Below are 10,150 nucleotides of genomic sequence, written 5' to 3' on the forward strand. Positions count from 1 at the left end.
TACAATACCCCGTTTGTTAATTTAGCACACCTCCCTTCAGCTTTTCTTTTGTGTGGGAACAGATGCCCTGGAGGTGCTGAGATGCACACAACACTATCACTGACTTTAAGGAGTTCACAGCAGCCTTGGTGGGGAAGACAGTGCCACCAGCAAGGCACACATTCTGGGATAATGCTCTCATGGAGATGTACCACGGGGTGAGAGAGGACGGCCTCCTTCTCTCATCCCAGTGGTAGGTGGTAGCAGAGCAGGAATAGGGAATTTAGGGGAGGATCGCCTTACATTCTTTTTTTTTTTTTTTTTCCGTTAGGGAAATATTTCTATGTGGCTAACTCTATCATCAATTATTATAATAGCCTTAAAAGATTCAATAATGCATCATTTGAAATTTATATCTTTGTGGTGTTAATATTAGCTAACATTCATTGCAATATAAGCCAAGTAGTATTCTAAGTGGTTCAGTGATTTAATGCTCACAACAGTCTTATCAGGGTGGTACTATTATTATCCTCCCTTTTGTTATTGATGTTGAAATTGAAACACAGTTTCATAATTACTTCCTCTTAGGCATTAGCAGTTGATGCTGTCACAAGTTTATTTTTGTAAAGAGCTATCATTGACCTTTATATAATATTCCTAGAGTGTTTCTTAATTTTTACTACCCATATTTTTGCTTCTGAGGCATGAAATCTCTTCCTGAAGCAATAATTCTTTAACACCTGAAAGCAATATCATGGATTTCTGCAAGAGGTTAAAGAAATTGTTGCTTTAACGGAAGTATTTGTAGTATACTATAAATTTCATAAAATCCCATTTCCTTACATTTCAGAGAGCAACTCAACTGAAATTTTGGTTTGGTTTTTTTTGTTGTTGTTTTGTTTGTTTGTTTTTTAAGGGCCACACCTGTGGCATAGGAAAATTCCCAGACTAGGGGTGGAATTGGAGCTGCAGCTGCCTGCCTACGCCACAGCCACTGGATCCAAGCCGCCTACACTGCAGCTTGCGGCAATGTTAGACCATTAGCTCACTGAGTGAGGCCAGGGATCGAATCCACATCCTCATGGATACTAGTTGGGTTATTAACCCACTGAGCCACAATAGGAACTCCCGAATTTTAGTTTTTTGAGTGCTTGGCAATAGATTGTCATCAGAACGAGGAGTTACTGCATGATGTTAGGTCAACAGCTGATCTTGACATAAATCCAGATGGGGAGTTTTCAGTATAGTGTTTTGATATTTATATGGAAAAGTTTTATATACCATTAAATGTAAACATTCCTAAATTCTTTGAACTCAGCAATTTGATATCGGGTCTCATTTTGCAGACTGTGTATAATTGAGTATTTTAAATAGTTTAACAAAATAGATAAATTCATTCGTGCACACCCACCCACATGCACTATTCAGAAGCACATGAAGCATTATTTGCTATGTTTATAGTGGGTAAGACCTCAGATTCTGGAGTCAGAAAGAGCAGGGTGAAACAGTTCCTACTGTCTCTTTGTTTGCTTGCCTTGTATATCTTTGCCCGTCCTTTCATTTTCAAACTGTTTATTTGGTTTTGCTTTTTAGGGCCACACCTGTGGCATGTGGAGGTTCCCAGGCCAGGGGTCGAATCTGAGCTACAGCTGCCGGCCTACCCCACAGCCACAGCAACTTGAGATCTGAGCTCTGTCTGCGACCCACACCACAGCTCATGGCAGTGCCAGGTCCTTAACCCACCGAGCCAGGCCAGGGATTGAATCCACATTCTCATGGATACCAGTTGGATTCTGCTGTGCTGCAGCGGGAACTCTTGGGAGGTTTCAAACTTTGAATTACTTTGATTTAGTTGTGTCTCTAATAATCAGCATAGAGATAGGTTTTGCTTTGTGAGTCAATTTGAAAATCTCTTTTAATATGAATTGAGCCCATTTGCATTTATTAATATGTCAGACATATTTTGTCTGGGCTGTGTTACTGTATCGTATGTTTTCTGTTTCAATAGATAGAAATGTTAAGTCTTTCACTGTGTAGTTGGTTTTTCTTTTTTTTTTCTGATATTTAGGAAGGTTTGTATTTTTGTCTTATTAGTTACTTTATATGATATTTTTAGTTCTCTATTGATAGTAACTATTTGTTCTCTCCTACTAACAAAGGTAAAATTCTTTTTAAACACTCCCTTCTCCTTTCTGTTCTCCATCACCCAAGTTTAGTCAGTAATGAGCAGTATTTATTCACGACAGTATTTGCGTTTGCACTATTACATATGCTTTACTTCTGCTGCTTGATTTGTGAGCCTTAAGACTATCTCTTGACTCCTAGCTGTTCCATCAAGGTTATCAGTAAGCTTATTTTACTTCCTACTTGCTTCCTCCCTTCGCTCAATTTTTGTAACTTGCATTGATACCTTGTTATGGCCTATGATATTTGTGTTCTGTTTTTATCACCTTTATCTCTTTCAGTTTTAGTCTTCATTCTTCAGTTAAATATATGCAGTGCTCACCTGAGCCCTTTTGCAGTTTCTCCCAGTCATCCTTTGGTTGGTTAAAGTCCATCCTCTGATGGTTTTTCAGTGAAGAATCGGGGAAACAATATGGGAATATTATTCTTGCACTGTTTTCAGCACGTCTTTTTGTTGCTTTACACTTGAAGGACAGCTCAGCAGGTAATAAAATCCTCGGCTCACTCTTTCTTTCCTTGAGCATCTTACCAGTGCCGTACAAATGTCTTCTGGCATTAATGTTGCTGTGGACATGTGTGAAGCCAGCTTGACATTTTCCCCATCATTAATGATTTGATTTCTCTTGCCATTTCCCCAAAGGATTCTCTCATTGTCTCATATTTAGTAACTTTCCTGGGATATGCTGGTGTAGGATTTGCTGGCACAGGTGTGCCCTTTCAATGCGTAGATTCAAATCTAACTTGATTTCAGGAAAGTTTTTAAAATTATATCTTTAAGTACTTTTGTTTGGTTGTTTGGGTTTTCTTTTTTGGTGACCCTAATTATATGTCTGTTGGATCACTCTTTGTATATCTTTTTTATCTATTATTTTCTCTTTAATCCTTTTAAACACTTTCACTTGTGTGTTTTTTGTCTTTGATGTCTCTTATCGTGTCTTCCGCAATGTCTTTTTTCTTTGTTCTCCTTTCAGCTTCTTCTTCATTTCTATGATGGTTTTGTTTAGTCTTCTCTTTTTTTTTTTTTTTTTTTTGTCTTTTTAGGGACTTACCGACGGCATATGGAGGTTCCCAGGCTAGGGGTCCAGTTGGAGCTGTAGCCGCTGGCCTACTCCAGAGCCACAGCCACAGCAACACCAGATCTGAGCCACGTCTGTGACCTATACCACAGCTCATGGCAACACCGGATCCTTAACCCACTGAGCAAGGCCAGGGATTGAACCCGCAACCTCACAGTTCCTAGTCGGATTCGTTTCCCCTGCACCAAGATGGGAACGCCTATTCTTTTTCTTTCTTGAGTTCTGCCAGTTCATGCTTCCTCTTTTCCTGTTGACTAGATATTTCTTTCTTGAGTTCTTATATTTATGCTCTGTGATCTTCTTCATAATGGTGGTGACTTCATTGAGTTTCTTAAAATCCTATGAGAATATTTAGTAACAGTTTTTATCTTCGCCATTGCAGTGTTTGTAGTGAGTATTCTTTGACAGTCGGTACGCCATGCTGCTAATTTCTGCCATTTTCTTACAGTATCTCCAAGTCAGTGCTGCACCAGTTACCTTTTTTTTTTTTTTTGTCTTTTTGTCTTTTTGCCTTTTCTATGGCTGCTCCCACAGCATATGGAAGTTCCCAGGCTAGGGGTCCAGTTGGAGCTGTAACTGCTGGCCTACGCCAGAGCCACAACAACACGGGATCCAAGCTGCGTCTGCAACCTACACCACAGCTCACGGCAATGCCGGATCCTTAACCCACTGAGCAAGGCCAGGGGTTGAACCCGCAACCTCATGGTTCTTAGTTGGATTTGTTAACCACTGAGCCACGATGGGAACTCCACCAGTTACCTTTTTATTCCCTATAATTTAGTGAACTGGACCTTCCTCAGTCATTTATTTGTAGGAGGTACAAGTGGGGTCAGGGTAGATTCCCAGATAGCTGCCACAGAGATAGTTATTTTTTACATGTGGCACCTAGGAGTGTTCTCTGTGCTGCCACAAGTCCTTCATCGCTCCAAACCAGACTGAGTCTAGAGGGCTTTTTGCCACCAGTTCTGGACTTCCCACTCTTACCTTTGTAGCTGTGACTGGAGGGACAGCCACAGCATGGCAGTGTAAATCCCTCGCCTTAAGGATGTGTGTTTTTGCTGTTACTTTCCGAGCTCGGCCACTGCTGGGCCCTCTTCATCACATGCCAGGCATTCTGTCTTTATGTCTGCTCTCCACTCCCAATGTAGATTCTTTCTCTAACATCATCTTTGTTTGATCTCACATATTTTGGAGGGCTTTTTTTTTTTGGCTGCCCCTTGGCACGTGGAGTTCCGGGGTCAGGGAGAGCCACAGTTGTGGCAGTGCAGGATCCTTTAACCCACTGTCCTGGGCTGGGGCTTGAACCTGTGTCCTGGTGCTGCAGACACTGCTGATCCCATTGTACCACAGAGGAAACTCATGGAATTTTTATATTTTTGTTTTTTTCCTAGGTTTGCTGGGAAAGAGTTCTGTGAGTTTTTTTTTTTTTTTTTTTTTTTTTAAAACCTCCTTTCTCCTTGTTGCTGCATGTATTTTCCAGGGAGATTCATGTCTATGACTCTACTGTGCTCATACCAGAAAGTACAACACCAGATTTTTATTCAATTATATAAGTATAATTCAGGCAACTCTGTCACCATTCTGCTTCACTACTAGTTGATTATTATAAAATGGAGATCAACTTTTCCACCTAATTAATTTTCTTTAAGGTCTGTCCAAAAGCAAGAAATAGCCTCCCCCATTTTTTTGTTTCTCCCAAACTGTTTTGGTTTTTGGTTCCCAAGCTGTTTTGATTCTTGGAATATTTATTGGAGTATAGTTAAGATAGCCGCTCTGTTTTCCACTTGGCTACAATAAGAAAATGTCACCAGAATGAATAGAAGAAGTAAGTTACCTTGGATACTTGAGTGAAGAATATGAAAGAAGAGTAACATTAATATTAGTCTCTAGGATGTGGTCTGGGACCACCTTGAAAACTTTATTTTATTTATTTATTTTATTTTATTTTTTTTGTCTTTTGTCTTTTTGTCTTTTGTTGTTGTTGCTATTTCTTGGGCTGCTCCCGCGGCATGTGGAGGTTCCCAGGCTAGGGGTTGAATCGGAGCTGTAGCCACCGGCCTACGCCAGAGCCACAGCAATGCGGGATCCGAGCCGCGTCTGCAACCTACACCACAGCTCACGGCAACGCCGGATCGTTAACCCACTGAGCAAGGGCAGGGACCGAACCCGCAACCTCATGGTTCCTAGTCGGATTCGTTAACCACTGCGCCACGACGGGAACTCCTGAAAACTTTAAATGATTAGTGCCCCTAAACCTTGATAAATATACTTTTAGTATCTTATAGTAGTTAAATATATTAATATATATTAATATATATAATATATTAGTTATATATGTAAGGTATATTGTATACATTAAATATAGTAAATTTGTAGTGTATTTGTTATAAACTCATTTTCGAGTTTCGTTTCAGAGTTGGCAAACTAATGGCCATATTCAGCAACTGAAGTGCTTTCTTTGACCTTTACAGTTATTTCAACTTTTTCTTTAACTAATTGCCAACATTTCAAAATTAGGGGGGGCTTCATAAAACATGGAAAATAAAAGCAAGACTTGTAGTTCTTGGGAAATTAGAAATCCAGCCATGCTGGGCCCTCGCGTCTGGCAGCAGTTTGCCGGAGCTACGTGATGGCTGCCCCCTTTAGAGGAGCCTGGCTCCCCAGTTCACGCCAGAGCCCACTCCTTCCGGGTCTTACTCGGGGCCTGCTTTGCTCATTTGCTTTACTTGCCTGGACCCCAGAAGCTTCAATGATGTTCATTTGAAAATACTCAAGTCACAAGTACCAGTCTGTTTCTGCTGGGCGTATGATATGGTAGTTTTGCATTTATATGCCTTAATAGTGCTAACATACTAATGAGTTCTACCATTAAAACTGAAAGTGTGTTAGTGAGCTCAACTGCTGATTTCACGTAGCAGAGGCATGTGACGGGAACTGAAAGATGAAGTGCCATTAGTAAGAGCTGTGGTCACAAAGTTTTTCAAGTTTCATGTTACATATTACTAACATAGTGAAATGTTTCCTGTTATTTGTGCACTCGTTAACTAGAAGGATGTCTCATTTCTTCTTATAAATATAATCATGTAAAATTTAGATTATTAAAAATTGGTTATTTTTAAATATGAAAAAGCAAGTCTAGTTGATTTCCATTTCTTTAAATTATTGTACAGGTAATTTAAAAATAGTTTTGTAAAAAGCATGCATAAATCTGGGAGTTCCCGTCATGGCTCAGTGGTTAAGGAATCTGACTAGGAACCATGAGGTTAAGGGTTCGATCCCTGGCCTTGCTCAGTGGGTTAAGGACCCGGCGTTGCCGTGAGCTGTGGTGTAGATTGCAGACACGGCTCGGATCCCGAGTTGCTGTGGCTCTGGTGTAGGCCGGCGGCTATAGCTCCGATTCAACGCCAAGCCTGGGAACCCCCATATGCCGTGGGAAGCGGCCCAAGAAATGGCAAAAAGACAAAAAAAAAAAAGCATGCATAAATCTTAGTTATGAGAATATGCTTTTTCTTAACTTGGTAGATCTGGTCAAATTTAGCTACCAAAACACTTTTCGCAAAATTTTTTAGTACTCATTAAACTTTAAGAATCCATTATTAGGAGTTCCTGTCGTGGCGCAGTGGTTAACGAATCTGACTAGGAACCATGAGATTGCAGGTTCGATCCCTGGCATCGCTCAGTGGGTTAAGGATCCGGCGTTGCTGTGAGCAGACTCGGCTCGGATCTGGTGTTGCCGTGGTGTGGTGTAGGCCAGTGGCTACAGCTCCGATTGAACCCCTAGCCTGGGAACCTCCATATGCCGCGGGAGTGGCCGGAGAAAAGGCAAAAAAAAAAAGAATCCATTATTAATAATGTATGTTGACACATTTCGCATATGCCATTAATTAGAAATTCGCATTTTTTTACACTTTAAGGGATTAAACACCCATAAATTTAAATACATCAAGATGTTTCTTTTCTTTTTTTTTTTTTTTTTTGCTTTTTAGGGCCACACCTGGGCTAGGGGTCGAATCAGAGCTACAGCTGCCAGCCTACGCCACAGCCACAGCAACGCAGAATCTGAGCCGCATCTGCTCACGCCAGCTTCTTAACCCACTAAGTGAGGCCAGGAATCGAACCGGCAACCTCATGGTTCCTAGTCAGATTCATTTCTACTGCACCACGATGGGAACTCCATCATCAACATATTTCTGAACGATCAAAAGACGAAACTATGATCAATCTAGTTTTGCTAGGTATGTTAATATATTGTATATAGAAATTGAGATCGAATTCACATACCATAAATTTCACTATATTTAAATCTACAATTTAGTGTTTTTACTATGGTCACCAGATTGTACGGTTATAAGCCCTGACTAATTCTAGAACATTTTGTCGCCCCAAAAAGAAACCCCAAACCCTTTAGCAGCCACTCCCCATTGCCTCCCTTTAACCTCTGGGAACCACTAATCTGTGTTCTCTCTCTATGCATTTGTCTGTTCTGGACATTTCGTATAAATAGAATTGTCCAATGTGTAGTCTTATGTGTCTGGTTTCTTTCACATAGCAAGGTGTTTGCAAGGTTCATCGTATCCTCACATGTGTCGGTACTGTGTTCCATTGTATGTTGGAATAATATTCCATGGCATGGATATAGCCCACATTTTGTTTATACATCCACCTGCTGATGAACATTTGGGTTGTTTCCATGTTTTGGCTCTTGTGACTAATGCTTCTGTGAGCATTCATGGACAAGTTTTTGGGTGAAACATATGTTTTCAATTCTCTTGGACCTTGAGTCCAATTGCTGGGTCATATGATAATTCTAAGTTTAACTTTTTGAGAAACTGTCAAACTGTTTTCCATAGCAGCTGTCCCATTGTACGTTCCTACCAGCAATGTAGAAGAGTTCCAGTTTCTCCACATCCTCACTAATACTTATTAGTTTCTGTTTGTTTGTTTGTCACTTTTAATTTGGCCATCCCAGTGGACGTAAAGTGATAGCTTCTTGTGGTTTAGATTTGCATATCCCTCGTGACTTATGATGTCAAACATCCTTTCATGTGCTTAATAGCTGTTTATATATCTTTGGAGAAATGTCTATTCAAATCTTTTACCCATTTTAAAATTGCATTATTCATGAGTTCCCAACTAGTATGCATGAGGATGTGTGTTCGATCCCTGGCTTTGCTCAGTGGGTTAAGGATCTGGCATTGCCACAAGCTGTGACGTAGGTCACAGATGAGGCTCGGCTCTGACGTTGCTGTGGCTGTGGTGTAGGCCAGAGGCTGCAGCTCTGATTCAACCCCTGCCTGGGAACTTCCAAGTGTCTTGGATGTGGCCCTAAAAAAGAAAAATTTGAAAAAAAATTGGACTGTCTTTATTGTTGAGGTATAAGATTCTTTCTATATTTTATATGCTAAGCTCTACTTTTTCATTGGTTGGCTGTGTTTTTGGTATCATATCTAAAGGACCACTGCCTAATCCAGGGTTGTGAAGATTTATACCTATCTTTTCTTTTAAGCATTTAGATTTTATATTTAGGTCTTTGATTGATTTTTTTTTTTTTTTTTTTTTGTCTTTTTGTTGTTGTTGTTGTTGCTATTTCTTGGGCCGCTCCCACAGCATATGGAGATTCCCAGGCTAGGGGTTGAATCGGAGCTGTAGCCACCGGCCTACGCCAGAGCCACAGCAACGCGGGATCCGAGCCGCGTCTGCAACCTACACCACAGCTCACGGCAACGCCGGATCCTTAGCCCACTGAGCAAGGGCAGGGACCGAACCCGCAACCTCATGGTTCCTAGTCGGATTCGTTAACCACTGCGCCACGACGGGAACTCCTGATTGATTTTGAGTTCATTTTTCTCCATGGTGTCAGGTGGGGGTCCAGACTTCATTCTTCTGCATAGGGGTATCCAGTTGTTCTAGTGTTGTTGTTTTTCCCCATACAGATATTGAAAGCAGTCTTTTGATTCATTTGCCTTGATGCCTTTATTCATCATCAGCTGCCTCTGTATGTTTGGGTCTTTTTTAGAGTCTATTCTTTTTCACTGATCTAATAACTGTCTTTTTACCAGTACTTCAGTATTTTAAATACTGTAGCTTTATAGGAACTCAGGTGGTATAAATCTTACTATTTTGTACTTTTTTTGTTTTGTTTTTTTGGCCACCCCGTGGCATATGGAGTTCCCAAGGATCAGATCCAAGCTGTAGTTGCCACCTAAGCCATGGCTGCAGCAATGCGGAATCCTTAACCTGCTGCGCCAGACTGGGGATCAAACCTGTGTCCTAGTGCTCCCAAGATGTTGCCAATTCCATTCCACCATGGTGTTGTTTGTTGAAAAGACTTTTCTTTCCGTATTGAATGATCTTGGCATCCTTATTGAAAATCAGTTGGCTGTCTGGGTTTATTTCTGGGGGCTTTCACTTCTGTTCCATTGATCTGAATGTCTCTCCTTATGCCAGGACCACATCTTCTTTATTTCTCTGGTTTTGTGCTATATTTTAAGTGTCAGGTATAGTTTTTTTTGTATTTTAATTCTTTAAAAATTCACAATACTTCTTGTTACATATAATGACTTCAATCATGAGGCTAGTTCACGAATCAGAAATCCTAGTTTAAAGCTTTTCTGGATTTAAAAGTGTTTGCTGGAAACAGTTTTTTTTGAGAATTAATATTCTTAACTGGGTTAAATCATATCTTCTTTCCTCTGTGTTGAGGAAATGCTTACTAGTTACGTATTGCACTAGGAGTTGCCTTCGAAAGAGTGTGGTTAGGAGTAACAGTAGTTCTTTCCTGTTTACTCTCTCAGGAAAACAGGACCTTAGTTGCAGAAGTATCTTATGTGATTGATCAGCCAGGTGCTTATTGATTGCCTGCTGCCAGTTAGCATCAATAAGTACTTGTATAATACTGTATTAGAGAGTGC

The 10,150-nt window shown here is 40.5% G+C and overlaps 1 protein-coding gene across 9 annotated transcripts in view; it reads left to right on the forward strand.

Moving 5' to 3' along the window:
* LPGAT1 (lysophosphatidylglycerol acyltransferase 1) overlaps positions 1 to 10,150 on the forward strand; it is a 118,701-nt gene that overhangs the window by 46,789 nt on the left and 61,762 nt on the right. The gene's annotated exons all lie outside the window — the stretch shown is intronic.

Source organism: Sus scrofa, chromosome 9 (assembly GCF_054392235.1).
Source record: "Sus scrofa isolate SSC_HxYL_T2T_F1_AM1 chromosome 9, Sscrofa_HxYL_maternal_Yorkshire_Landrace_v2.0, whole genome shotgun sequence".
Taxonomy (NCBI): domain Eukaryota; kingdom Metazoa; phylum Chordata; class Mammalia; order Artiodactyla; family Suidae; genus Sus; species Sus scrofa.